Source organism: Cygnus olor, chromosome 2 (assembly GCF_009769625.2).
Source record: "Cygnus olor isolate bCygOlo1 chromosome 2, bCygOlo1.pri.v2, whole genome shotgun sequence".
Taxonomy (NCBI): Eukaryota; Metazoa; Chordata; class Aves; order Anseriformes; family Anatidae; genus Cygnus; species Cygnus olor.
The window spans coordinates 73,854,870-73,869,856 of record NC_049170.1 but is presented as its reverse complement, the minus strand read 5'-3'; the positions used below and the strand labels follow the sequence as shown (position 1 = coordinate 73,869,856).

The 14,987-nt window shown below is 33.8% G+C and overlaps 1 protein-coding gene across 2 annotated transcripts in view; it reads left to right on the top strand.

Moving 5' to 3' along the window:
• CDH18 (cadherin 18) overlaps positions 1-14,987 on the top strand; it is a 548,781-nt gene that overhangs the window by 173,306 nt on the left and 360,488 nt on the right. The window lies entirely within an intron of this gene.

Genomic DNA, 14,987 nt, shown 5'->3' with positions numbered 1-14,987 from the left:
CTTAACTTTTTCTTGTACAATGCATGTTTCATAAAATCCCAAGTTTTTGAACAAAATATTGCTAGAAAGATGCAGGACTTTTCAAAGTCCATAGATCAAGTGATCATCCAGTTGTAATTTTCTGGAACAAAATTTAGTCATTGATGTAGTCTGTGGATGTTAAGGGTTGTAGGAGGAATATAAAGTCTGCTACAAAAAAGGTCTACTATCTTTCAGATTTTTTTTATTAGTTTACTTTTAAATAAAGGATACGTAAATGCAAAGTATTTTTGCATTTGATGTATGTTCTTGTCTTCCATTATGTACAGAAGATGAGAAAATGTTTGCATACAGTGTAATTTTAATTTCATCAGTTTGAAAAGAGTTTGCTGGCATCATGTGATGAACAGTCATATGTAGCAGCATACCTTCTGAGCTGTGGTTCTCATTCTGCTTTCCAAAAGATCTTTGTCCCACTATTTCTAGTCCTATTTGACTCTTAAACTAACTGCACTAAGTTCCAAAGGCATATATTTATTGGGATTTGCATCATAAGCTGTAATATTCATGGCTCCACAAAGCCCTCATTACTTGGGAAAGGATGACTCTTCTGCATTTTGGTAATTAGTCAGTTTGCCCCACTCCCATGCACCTGAAAAGTAGTTTCTGATTATACATTTTTCTTCATGCTGTTTATGTTTTTTGGGGGGTAAGAATAGCACCTTACCCGTTACAGTTTCCCTTTCAGTTAACCATTTTCTCATTATCTTGTAAAGCTGCTCTTGAATTCAGACTCTTGTTCTATAGACAGTAGTCTTGCTTGATTAGCCGGTCTAGTTATATGGACTGTCATAAGAGGTGTGCCAAAGCACTACTAGTTTGTTGAACTTAAGCTTACATTTCAGCCTAGTAGAGTTGCATAACCAGACCTCTGTATTTACAATATTAAAGATTCTAGTATTCCTACAGAGTCTGTAAATTAGATTTGACCCATAATGTGCCATTGTTAAAAAAAAAAGCAATTACAAAAGTTACATATTTACTTAATATAATTAAAATGTGCTCAGTGTAAAGCACTAGGATCTTAAATATACGAAGCCACCTAGAACTCCTTTCAAAACGATGAAGGAACATTTGGTTTTGGAAGATATCAAAGAAAAACAATTTTGCTGAGTATGTAGAAAATGTCTCTATGGATAGGATAAAAGTTTGTCTGGGAGTGCAGATTATTGCAGTTGGGTACTCGTTGATTGTAATTTGAGGTAAAATGTACGACAACATACAAGAAAAGCATGTTATCAAAAGGGCAACCTTTTCTTTTTACCTTTTTTCCTATACTTAAGTTAGCAAACTATTTTCAGTAATAAAACAATGACAGGTTATGTTTATTTACTTACTAGTATGGCTAAACATAACTTGGTCTTTGGGTGCAGTTACTCATTGATGCACTTTAGTTTGCATCTGGACTTTGCACAGTCTTGCAGAACTTCTCTAAAGCAAGATGAGCATTAGTAGCATAAACAGCCATAAATATAAATAAGTGCAGAGATACTTCCCCTTTCAGTTGTTCTGAAATGATTTGTAGGAACAGTTTCACAGAACATAAAAGGCTTACATTTGTTTTCAAAGTGTATCTGGCTTTTATCAAATTTATTTATATATTTTTTTTAAATGAATACATTTAAATAATCATGAAAGAATATTTACATTAAAGCTCACTTGTACTGATGTGGCAGCACATGTGGGCTTAAAGTGGCATCTAAGTCACCTTAAGGATGCTGGCCAGTAAAGTGAAAGCAATGATCTGGAGTAAATATAAATCAGGCACTAAGTAGCTGTAAATAATAATGAAGTTAGTAACAGAATGGACTTAGTGCAATTGTCAGCAGACATGTATTAAAAGTTCAATTTAACAAAGTTGCCAGGTCATTGACACACCATCAGAGAAATTAAAAGGCTCTCCAACAATGGTATTTTGTAGTTTCTGTAACAAACTTAAGACCAGTAGTAAAAGAGCAGAAGTAATGGGTATTATGTGCTATAGAAAGGAAGCATCAAGGGCTGCAGACATCATGAGTGTACCTGTTAGAACTAAGATCTTGCACTGCAGATTGTTTATTTTAACTTCAGGAGGAAAGAAATGTGGCAATCACACACACTTTTTGGGTTGGGGATTTCTTTGGCCCACATTAACTGCGTAGGTTTGAGTGCAGAAAGTTTTAGAAAGCATTATACTTCAAATGGTTGGAAGCAAATTGGAGAGCAAACAGTTGAACACAGTGAGAATGACGTTTACAAGCTATCAACTGCTAAGAAAATGATGGTGAAGCTGCATTTTAAGGAAGAGACATGGAATGAAGGACATCATAAGGATTCTTTGAGATGTGGGTACAGAATTAGTATTTCTGCTCTTGGCACAACTGACTGCCTGTATGTGTGCTCACAGTCACAGCATGTTGGTACATAGCAACCCTCTGTGAACTGCTTCTGTAAAATTAATAATGATCAGTTCTTTTCCATGTCTACTGGAAACAGAATGAAAAACAATGAACTCAATTTTCAAGGGAAAACAGTAAGATTTGACAGTAGGGAAAGCTAAGTGTGATAATAATGAACATTAAACCACATTATCTGGAAACTGGCTGGAATCCTCTTTGCTGGAGACCAAAGTCTATCAAGTAGGCTTATTTGTCCTGCTTTGCCGTACCCAGCAAGGGACATTGGTTGTAAGGCTTATTAAATTCTTTTTCAGTCATGTATTTTTGGGATTTAGTGAATGCATCTTCCTTCTCACCATTTCAACGACTTTTGTAATTGATTGCAAGTGTTGTCAGGCTTATTTGGGCATTTTCTTTTTAAACAGGATTTAAAATAATTTATTTTTTCTTTTTTAAACCCTGAAGAAGCTTCTTTTAAAGACACTACTTTGTCTTATAGGCAGTGAAATGTAAAAAGCTTCAACTTCAATCTGCATTTATGTAATCAATCAATTTTTTTATTGTTATTTGATGATATACTTCATGTACCAGAGCATATCTGTTGTATTGTTACCATGCTTGTCTTTTGCATATCTGTAAAACTTCAAAATCTAATTTCTGTCCTTAACTTACAAACCTGCCATGAACTAAGGCAACGTGAAACCACAGGCAGTGCTGTCTTGAGACATATTCTTTCTAGAGTAATCCAGGGTTCCAAGCTGTTTAGCTGAGGGGGAAAAAAATAATAAAATAAAATAAAATAAAATAAAATAAAATAAAATAAAATAAAATAAAATAAAATAAAATAAAATAAAAGAGAGAGACAGAAAATGTTCCTTCATCTTTTTTTACCGTTGGTAATGTTGATTCTAAATCACAAATTAAGTCACGCTGTCTGAAATAGTTAATTAACTCAGAGAGTTTTCAAAATGTCCTTCAGTTCACTCCTGAAGCTGGCAATCTAATCAATGATTTTCTGTTGGTACTAAGCTTCTCAAAGCATCCATGCAGTTTATTTACACAGCCGTATAATTCATCACATAATTTATCAACTATCAGGTGATAAACTGCAGAGGTATGTAATGAACTGTGGTAATAGTTCATGGTAGGACATTTCAGCTTCACTCCGACCACAAATACTTCTCCCTAGAACTTGCTTTGGCTTCTCAGTCAGTTTTTACATTTTCTATTTCTGTTAGGGTTGTTTTTTTTTTCTTCTGCTGACAAAATTCAATACAACTTTGTAGACATTTTGTTTAACGTAGATGTTTTTGTGTAATTTATATAGGCTTGAAAGGCACGATGAGACATAAAACATCTGATGTGTTCATTTAAAAGCAGACATTTTAAAATAAGACCAAAAGGAGGTACAACAGTGGCACATAATATATATATACCACTAGCATTCAGTAGGTCTCATTCAATGATGCAATAAAATTACATTAGTATTATTAATGTGGACAGAAAGAACTTATTCTGATACTTTGAAAACATTTCTGTTTTGCATAAAAACGTCTAGTGACTCATCACACTGATTCATACTATCAAAGAAGTTTGTGCAGTTACCAGACAAGCAGATTATAGAAATGAACTTAACATAAATAGAGTGGGTTAGCTAAACTCTGTGAAAAAATCGAGTAAGGAAATAAACTGTAAAAGATGTCAGTATCTTCCCCTTCTAAATCAGACTGCTACTGTATCAGTGAAATCCAGTTTATGGGTTGCTTCGACTGTATCAGTGAAATCCAGTTTATGGGTTGCTTACATTCTTGCTTGTGATAGTTAAAAATAGTTGAAGCACATAAAAAACAAATTTGTGAACTGAATGTTGTCACTCTTTAAATCAGCGGATTTTTATAGCTATAGTGGCAGACACTCCTAAATAAAGGTTGCATCAGAAGCTTGCATCAACACCACAAGGTAGCTTTTTAGTCTTAAGTTATTCTTAAAAAAATAATAATAATAAAATAAAAGAAGTCAAAATTCATGTCACATTGTTTTCTTTTTTATTAAGGTTGTTCTCTAGGACAGTGAGCACTGTGTGGCTTGAAAAAGTACTTATATTCCTTAAAAGTTCTCTCTTTTAATTATTTATCTAACTATTTGTTCCCTTTCATAAATATTAATGTTATTCCTGATAGTGACACTTTTTGAAAAATGCTATGGTGCAACCAAGGTTCTTTGATGCTGTGATATCTTTTATGCATATTCTGAAATAGTCAAAAACCTTCTTATGGGATGTGGGTGGGGAGAGATTTTATTTTGCCTTTCCTCTTTTTACTGAATGTTTAGAAACTCTCTATAGTCAGAATATCACAAAATTGTTTTCTCAGTAAGATCTTTGGCATATGAACACATTTATTATTTGTTGACTTTTTGTCACTGAAATGTGTGACATGTTCTGAGGCAAATTTAGTTTCACTCTTAGTTTTATGTCTCAGCTCTTAATTTGGGATGGGCCATTGTTCTTTTGTGAGGTGATTTGCTTTGCATCAGTTTTAAATGGCATCTTTTTTTTTTTTTTTATTGCATACATTTGGAACTCTTAACATGCCATTTTTTAGAATTGGTTCCTTTTCTTCCTTTTAAGCCTCTAGGTATAGACACCAATAAAATGTCAAAAACTTCATTCATTTCAGATTACTCAATCCTGTGAAGTGCTGAATATTCACTACTTTTTAAAATTCAAAAGAGTTGAGGGTATCTTTAGTACATAACTTTGGCTGAGAGTTTATTTTGTGAATTTGAAGCAAATGGCTCTAGTCATTATTTTTTTTTCAATTGCGAAATTCTGTTTTTAGTCATATTTCACAGTTTCTTTGTTGCATAGTATTAGCCAAAAATACCAGTGTGGTGTGGAAGGATGGTAGATGAAAAACAGGTGGATGGAGTGAAGAAATGCCAGCTCAACTAAATTTAGACAATTAGTCCCAAAATTACATAAGATTTATGAATTTTCTGGGGGAAGGGAGGAAAGGGAGGGAAGGAAAGAAAAGGGCAGGGTGTTGGTGGTTTTTTTTGTGTGTGTGCATGTTTTTTGTTGTTGTTGTTATTCAGAAGTTGTCTGTAAAGACTAGTAATGAGAAAAATGAAGAAAGTAAGAAAATAGGCTTTTGGTACATCTCTGCTTTCTTCTTTGCATTTAATGTTGTATTCTTTTATAATTTCTGCTTTTAGTTCATTGCTAGATCTGAGTTATGCCCTTTATTTATGGCAAATGTGTATCTTTCAATATGATTCTGAAATGTCAGGCTTATTACAAACAAAAATCAACCACACAATGAACCCTAAGTATTTGGTGTTATCTGTCCTCATATGCATGCACTCACTATTACTGGATATGTAGAGATTGCAGGTGTGTAGCCGAAAAAAAAAAAAATCACCACTAAAACCTACTTTGACTTTAAAACCAAAGACTAGTGGTAATATTCTTTCATTAGTAAACACGTTCCCATCCACATCAATTTATCTTTTTATGAGTATTGAATTATTGAGATTGGTTTTATCATATAAAAAAAAAGATCAGAAACTGATTCAGTTTATACAGTGAGACTGGAGACAGTCATCTTGACATACAACATGTTATTTCAATATGAGATTGCAACATACAGAGTAGAGTTGGCTGCAACGAGTCAGTGGCTTTATAAAAGCTGTAAAAATGATTTATAAGTGTCAGAGTCCTAAAACCAATTTCATTGGTTTTTCAAACAGCTTTGAAAAGCCATTGTTATATAGAAGCAGTAGTAGACTCTACATTAAGGACAAAGTGACTGGGACTAGTTATTGGTTAAATATGCATTGGGAGTATTAAAGAAGGTTTTCATGACCACATTAAATAAATACTTGAAACAACATGAGCCTTTGCAGTCCTTACAGCAGAAGATTCCAGGCAAGGCATTTGTGGTAGACATTCAGTTCTATTTTAAAGGTGAGGCAGATACCTGGAAGCTGCCTGAGATCTATATGTTCCGTTGATATAGTAAGTCCATGACAGAAAAAAAGTGTCGTTAGAATCTGTTTTGTATTTAAATGTCTCTGTCATGAAGGTGATATTTTGCAAACTGTACAGTTAACTGGTTAAGACAGATGAACTTTGTGTTATTGTAATAGTCTCCATTTCTTCAGTTTATGGAATTTCTGTTCACTACAGCTTTTTTTGTTTGCTGTTTCATGTATATGAAAAAGCCTGTAATTATCTGCTAGAAAGGTAATTTATTATGATAAAGAAATAATTACATACTTTCAAGCTTCTTGCACTCAGTGGTGGTGAATATCATATATCATTTTATTTGTCAAGTATTTATTTGTCTTCACATATCAACATTCATGCTTTTTATGTTATTTTGTAATGACTTGTGACTCAATAATAACGTAAGCGCTTGAATTGTATACAAGAAATTTATGTTGTTTTAGCCTTCTCATCATTTTACAGGTTGGCACTTCACTGGAAGGGGTTAGCTATACTTCTTCATTATTGATAGAAGGCACTTCAGTTTTTCTAAATCTTTTGTTGGTTGTGGGTTTTTTTTTTGGCAAAATCAAGTAAATTAGATTTTGGTCTTACTTGAACCACTTCCCAAAACTGACAGATAGAGATTTAGTGCCTGTTTTTCTAGATGGTTATTCATTAGCTTTTGTTTGGTGCTTGGTTTTAATTTTTAGTCCATTTTTGTATTGAAATAAATCTGTCCTGTCAGTGTTACTTTCTTTGAGTGGCAGTACTGTGTGCCTGCTGATTCTGGTCCTTGCAGGCAATTTCTTAACTTTTTGAATTCCAAATACTTGTGACTATGGCATGAAAACAAGCAAATGTGTCTCTTGATGTAAAACCACTGCATATGCTGTGAAAGGTAGCAGTTTTGAAACTGAAAATGCTGTTTCAAGTGCTTTACAAGTTGTCTTTTGCCAAGTTGATTAGGTTAATGCTTTCTACTGTAGACATTTTGCTAGGCCACTTCACAACTGAAATCAGACATTTTGGCAGTTAAGTTGAAATGTTTAAAATAATGAATGGGAAAGCCAGTCCTGTGTAATGGAGTGATTTTTTTTTTTTCTAATTTAAAGAACTAACATTATTTTGTGGGCTTCTCTAGTAATGGTGTGATACATATAAAGAAAGTATTTTAACATACTTGTTCCTTGTTAATATCTTTTTTTTTTTTTCATAGACCAATGAATTAATTTCTCTTGACTCAGTGCTATGCCAAAACTTATTCAGGCCTTTGCCCCAAATTGAGAAAAAATCAGCAAAATTCATGCATATTTTAGAATGTAATTACTTTTGGACACAGGTTAATTTATCTTATATTGTTTTGTTTGAAAAAGCTTTATTTAGCTCTAAATTTAGTGGAAGGTATTTTAATACTGTCTTTTACAAAAAAAAAAAAAGCACACTTTTTGCTGTTCAGCAAGATCTATAAAGTATAACAAGGATGAAAAGCAAAATTGAGTGAAGACAACACTTTACTTTGATCTATCAGCTTCTATTTGTTTGCTTTCATTTTCCAATTTAAGTTGTGTTGTTTTTGAACTCGGTGGGTTGACCGTCAAGTGGGAAACTTCTAAGGGAATTCAAATGGATACATATTCCTAGAAATTATCTATTATCTCTGCAGAATTTTTACTCTTTCTGTGTCCCCTGTGGCTGTGCCAAGCTTTAACGCAGTATTGAATTACTGCCTGATAATCACTATTGAATGGTCCCTAAGCAAGCCCAAATGTGCTTTAGGTGACACTTAAAAAGTTAGCTTGTAGATTGAAACAAATGTATGTCATTAAGCATTTTACTTTTAAGTTGAACTTGAATTTGATTCTCATTTACATAACTGCAACAATGATGAGGAAAATTTATTTTTTTTTAAAGCCTTACAAGATATTTATATCCAACTACAACAGACTGGGAAGTAACTTCAGCTCTTTTCTAGAAATTTCTTAGTAGATGTAGCAGATATTCAGTATTGAACTTTATTTTATGGTTAATAGTATAGTGTCTTTGTGTGACAAAGTTAGCAAGGCTCTGAGAACAAAATGCTAGTTGTAAACTGTTCAGAAATACCTGTTCTTAATATTTAAGTTTTTTTAAATGTCCCTACATATGAATATAAACAAAAAAAATCAGATATAATTGGTAGCAAGAAAATGAATTATTAATGGGCAGCTTGACATAAGTTCTATTTCAGCTTAAATGTAGCAAGGATGTACAGAAGGTTGACTTCCTCTCCGACGACCGATTATCTAGAGAAAGGAAATTCCAAAGACTTGTCTACTTCAGCAGTGCACTTCATAAAATGCACCATAGGAAATAATTAATGAAAAAAATGGGTAATGGCTTAGTGTTAGAAAGAAGTGGCTAAATGTGAGGCAAAATTTTAAGCTTAAAGAAGAAATACTTGGCTGGAGAGAAGTTAATGGTGTTGTTCCTTATTTAGGAGTTCATTAATATTTTATTTACTGACCTTGTCTCCAAAACAAGGTATGAACAAATGCTGACACTAAATTTTGAGGCATTTTAGCTAGAAACGTGTCTTGAGATATCATGTGAAAATGGACTTTCAGACTTGACGAAATTGATGTGTAATAAAATAGAACAAAATACAAGTCCTGCCTTTTAAACAATCACATAAAAAAAAAAAAAAAAAGTTTTATCAGCAGGTAAAGGTGGAGAAAGACATTATTTACCTATCCAAGTAAGGTGCTAATGGGCCTGTATTTAGGAGAGTTGAAGTTTTAAATGTGATAATCAGATGAATAGAAATTCTTTTCAACTGATACTTCAGTTACTAAACCCTATAAAAATGATGGCAAAGGGGAAAACTAATTGCTCTTCTTTCATATCGTGAGTGTAAGAAGAAATGCAGCTAAAATCCTGAATTGGACAAGAATGAAAAAAAAAAAAGAAAAAGAAAAAGAAAGTTTTAAATTAAGAGTAACATTCTAAAGCAGCTTTAAATAGGAGAAATAAAGGAAAATAGTTCAATTAGTTTGAAGACTAAGGTTTGTAATCAATAGAGCAGACCAAAGAGGTTTGTTTTCCTTCCATGCTGCTAAATAAATCCTGCTTTTCATGTCCTCTGTCTTAATGAATTAATGTGGCTTTGGCTTTATCCTATTTTATTCCTACAGTCAGTATTTAAGTTTGTTAAATATTTCTTCCAATATAATTAGGAAATTAATCTCTCAGTACCAATACAGAAGAAGTGGATATCTGATATTATAGACTTACAGAATTTCAAGTTGTCATTTTGGATGCAGAATGTCATACTGGCTGAAATGTAACGATTACTTGTGTTGTAAAGGTCTTAGAGAGTCAAGTTATGTGCAGTTTGCATTGGAATAGATCCACTGAAGTGGGTCTATTTTGTATAGGGAATTTTAACATTTAAATCTATAGAAACAGTAGGTATGACCCTGTATATAGATTTATGAGTAGTGGTACATACATAGAAATAATCCAAACAAAAAAAAATTCAAAAAGCTGTTTTTCAGTGGTTCTTTGACCATCTGAGTATTATAGAGGTGTGTAGGGTTTGGTTTTCAGGAGTTAGCCATGGACTAACTACATGTTCAGATACATTTTCCGAAGATATGAATGGACACCATGGATTTCAGAAGTTTTCCGTCTGCTTCCAATTTTTATTTTTTTTTTTGCCTTGTCTGAGTCGATCACCTGAGCTGTTGCTTTTGAAAACACATTTAATTTCTTTATTCATGTTAAGGCACATGCAAACTATTTAAAAATGAGGTCTTGAGATGTAGTAATAGGAATTCTATACGTATCTGAGAAGGTAAGTAGAACTTGAACTTTCTTTCCTTTTGTACCTTAAAAATACATTAAAAACTTTGGAAGTAAAAGTTACTGATTTCAATAGAATGTCTAAGGCTTGTTGGGAGGAAAGTACTGACAAATATTTGGAGAAGAACAAGAAGATGCTAGAGCACTTCATTTTAGATTAGTAAATTGAGAGCTTTTGGGATATTTTAAATCTGAGAACATCCTGCTGACTTCTGATACCTTACTGATTTTTCTGAAAAGAGGAACTACCTGTGTCTGATTCAGCTTTCAAAATCATGAAACAGAATGATGTAACTTTGCTTCTCTCTCAAAATAGTGTACATCTTAATGCAATTGCATACATCATCATATTCTTACCTCTAAAAACATAAAATGTAGCTCATTTGGCTTTAAAGGATTTCACCTTAATAGAATAAACCTGAAACAGTTTCATAGAGGAACATAAGATTTCCTTTCAAGCTTTATGTGCATGAAGGAAGCTACCTTTACACCAAAACTGTTATCATATTTTTGTAAATAAAGGGTTCTTTAATTTTGTACTGGCCTCCATAGGCTTTCCCAATTTACCTGAATGTGATATCCAGCCTTCCACTTGAGAAAGAAAGTACATGGGGATATACTATTAGTAATAACAAAGGACCATTCACATGAGAATCAACAAGTATGTATAAATAAATATTACCTGAAAAACGGCTAACCTAATACTTCTTTAATAGAAATGAATTCAAAATAACTTTCACTGAGCACAGAAGCTAGTTCTGTAAGTGATTACTTTTCATCACTGGTGACAACTGAGAAAAAAGATCACAGAATCACAGAATGTTTAGGATTGGAAGGGACCTTAAAGACCATCTTGTTCTAACCCCCTGCCATGGGCAGGGACACCTCCCATGAGACCAGGTTGCCCGAAGTCCCATCCAACCTGGCCTTGAACACCTCCAGGGATGGGGCATCCACAGCTTCTCTGGGCAGCCTGTTCCAGTGCCTCACCACTCTATGAGTGAAGAATTTCTTCCTAATATCTAATCTAAACCTATCCTCTTTTAGTTTAAAGCCATTACGCCTTGTCCTGTCGCTACACTCCCTGACAAAGAGTCCCTCCCCAGCTTTTCTGTAGGCCCCCTTTAAGTAGTGGAAGGCTGCTAAAAGATCTCCCTAGAGCCTTCTCTTCTCTGGGCTGAACAACCCCAACTCCCTCAACCTATCTTCATGGAGAGGTACTCCAGCCCTCTGATCAGCCTTGTGGCTCTCCTCTGGACTCACTCCAACAGGTCCATGTCCTTTTTGTGCTGGGGGCCCCAGAGGTGAACACAGGGCTCCAGGTGGGGTCTCATGAGAGCAGAGCAGAGGTGGAGAATCACCTCCCTCACCCTGCTGGCCATGCTTTGCTTGATGCAGCCCAGGATATGGTTGGCTTTCTGGACTGCAAGTGCACATTGCTGGCTCATGTTGATACCATTCCTACTTCAAATAAGCAGAAGTAATGCAGTAATAATAATGATTTTCTTTGTGTCTTTACTCCTGTCTGTTGAAAGATTTTAGTCAATGGCTGAAAGAAGAATTTTATAAACAAGATGTCCACATTGACTGAGATGCATTATAACCTACCATTACTTTCAATGGTATTTGGTACTTATCTTAACATGCAAAGTCTTTAAAAAAAATAACAATAATTAAAAAAAAAATCTATTGCTTTAAATGTTAATGTGACTAGTATATGGATACTTGCCTAGTAATCTGATCTTATTAGCTACTCATCTGTTACAGAACATTAGTTTTGTTAATGTGACAAGTGTTCTACTCTACTGTATTTGAAAAGAAATAATTTGCATACTAAGAGGGAACTGTAACAGAATTGCACCATACACATGCTGTGTACTAATATCATATACAACTGAATCTGTCTCAGTACCAACATAATGTAATAAGGCTGTTTTTGAGATATTTTTGACGTTATAATGAATGTAAATACTTACTTAAAGGGCCAGCTTTTCCTTTTGTATTCATGTTTCTTCCAGCATAAAATAGTCTCTTGCTATAATTTCAGTCCTGCAAGAGTTACATATCTTTTAGCTGTCAGTTTTTGTTGTGAGAAGCAGGAATATTCAGCAAGGAGCTGTTACAATCCCAGCTGACATAGAAGAATACAAAATCAATAGTAACAAAACCTGGACATAAATGAGATAGGGCATAGTAAGGTGAGCATATCTAGTCTGCTGGCCTTTGTAAAGGAAGAAATCATTTGTATTGGGCAAGATTGATAGCAGAAAAGGAGCTGTGAGTATCAGACATAATTGGGAAATGATACAGAACACTCTAAATACAGTCAATAGGATAGGTGAAGTTGGAAAGAAGGAAAATTGGGAAACTGGAAAGTTTTTTTAATGAGAACATCAGGGTAAGATTTTATATATGAGAAGATGAAAGGATTCAAGTGCTGGATGATTTTGTGTTTTCTTCTATTAGTGAATCAAGTTATCCATTCTTACTTCTTCCTTTCATCCCAACCCTAGAATCTGCTGAGAAATTACTTCTTTCCATGGTACCTGAGATGGTCATTAAGCCCTTTTCTACTAGGTGTCCTTTAATTTTGAAGACAATCCTTACTTAATTCATTTGTTACACAAATAAGGGAAAACTATATTGATTAATCAAATCTTCTGAAGAGCAACAGTAAACAGTGTAATTGTTGATTGAGCCAGGTTTTCTGCATAAAGTAACTTACTTTTTAACAGAATGTGCAATTCATAAAGTGAAAAAGAGAGAAAGAATGTTCTTATTTTGCATTTCCAAACAACAACAACAAAAAAAAACAGCAAAAAAATAAAATAAAATCCCACACCCCAATTTTAACATCTGAAATAAAATTGTGGCAGTTACTTCATCTTGGAATCTTTGCCTCCTAATTTTTATTTTTTTTCTCTGAGTGCCTCTTTTGCTATTTTTCCCTTGGAAGGACATGGCATACCAGGAAAATAACTTCTGGAAGATTAATACTTACGTAGCCAACAAATAACTTCCTATATAAGGACACCAAGCTCAGTGAATAGTGTGTGCATGATTGGAATTTGAAATGTGGGTAGCAAGTCAGCTCTTCCTACAAGACCCTGAAAGTTTCTAGGTGAAGGTCTTATCAGAGTTCTTTGCAAATTTTTCTTTTATGCTCAGCAGCATATCAGTGATGCTATCCTGTATCACTGCTATGTGATCAGAATGTTTTCCAGGTACTGAGGAGAATGTAGTAGGAGGGAGTTAAAGCCATGCGGTAGAATTAAAAAAGAAGCGAGCTCCACGGAGCTTAAGACTGGGACTTGGTGAAAGTTTCAAAGAAGGTGTGAGTGAAAGACTCTCTCCAAAATTGGGTAGAGATTGATGCATATCCTAAACTGGTCACATTACTTATAAAATGAAAAAGATAGCTAGTCATGCAAAGAACTAGAAGTAGGGGAGGAAGATAATGTAATTTTTTTCCTGTTCTGAGGGACTTTTGAGGACTTCTGAGCTGCCTTTGCTGTTTCCCAAGAATCACTTATTGATGTTTAGATCATCTTGTGTTCCAGAGCTCAAACAGTGCTTACAAAGTAGAGCCAAAAAGATTCCTTTTTTGTCATCAGAAACCTCAAGCTGAAGTGTATTCAACCATTAAATTACATGAAAAAATAATTTCAAATGTGTTTTCCAGTATAATAAGGGTAATTAGGACTGATTTTTATGATCAGCCTTTTTATTTGATATTGCACGTTTTGCAAAGCTAAGCATGTGTGATAAATACATACAGTATGTTTTATGTTGTAATGTCACATAACAGATGCTAAACACTGTGATCTGAACTAAAGCTGAGTCCAAAATGTATTTAATTGTAGTTGGCTGAGTTGCATTCCAAGGTGAAACATTCCTCTGTCTTTTCATTTCCATCTGACTTCTCTCTCTTCCTTCTCCTTTTGTCCCATAAAATGTAACAATAAGAAACTTTGTATTTTCTGAAATGAGTGGAAAAAAGACTTTGTATGGCTCAGCTGAAAAAGCAGTAACTTCTATATAAGGCTTTTTCCGTGCTTTATCCAGAAAAAGTCTACTTTATGGACTCTAAAGACAAGAATACATAATAAAAATAATTCTGGCATATATTTTAAGATAGTAAATGGTGACAGCTGTAACTATTTCTAAAACATGAAAACATGGAAAATGCTAAGTTATCTTTTTCAGAAGCAATAAAACTGTACTATAGTAAGATTCACAGTCACTGAAACCTATTGTTTGAATAAGATGGCAAAACAACTAGTGTTGTTTTCTGACATTCACCTATGAAGATTCTTTCTGGTGATGGTAGATGTGGGGGGGAACAGCTTTGTGTGTTACCAACAGCATGTGAGCTCCTCTTTTAGTGACAGAAATTATGACAGATTTGGTTGAGAAGAGCATATTTTTCTTTCATATCGCTGATGCTTCCAACAAAAGTTTTAAAATATTAGAGGCTATTTTCTTTTGGAATATAGCTGAAAATTTCAAGACAGCAGGAAAAGCATAGAGAATATGTGAATACATGAAAAAAAAATTGCAATCAAATTATCAAAGAGATGTATTTAACTTTGTGAGAAATTATTCCATTTATTAATAACTCGAGACTTAGAATGAGTATTTGTTTACAGTTAATTGCTCAGTTTCTGTACTGTATGATACAGAGAAGTACAATAAAGATAACTCATCACTTGATCTCAAAGGTTGTATAACTAAAGTTT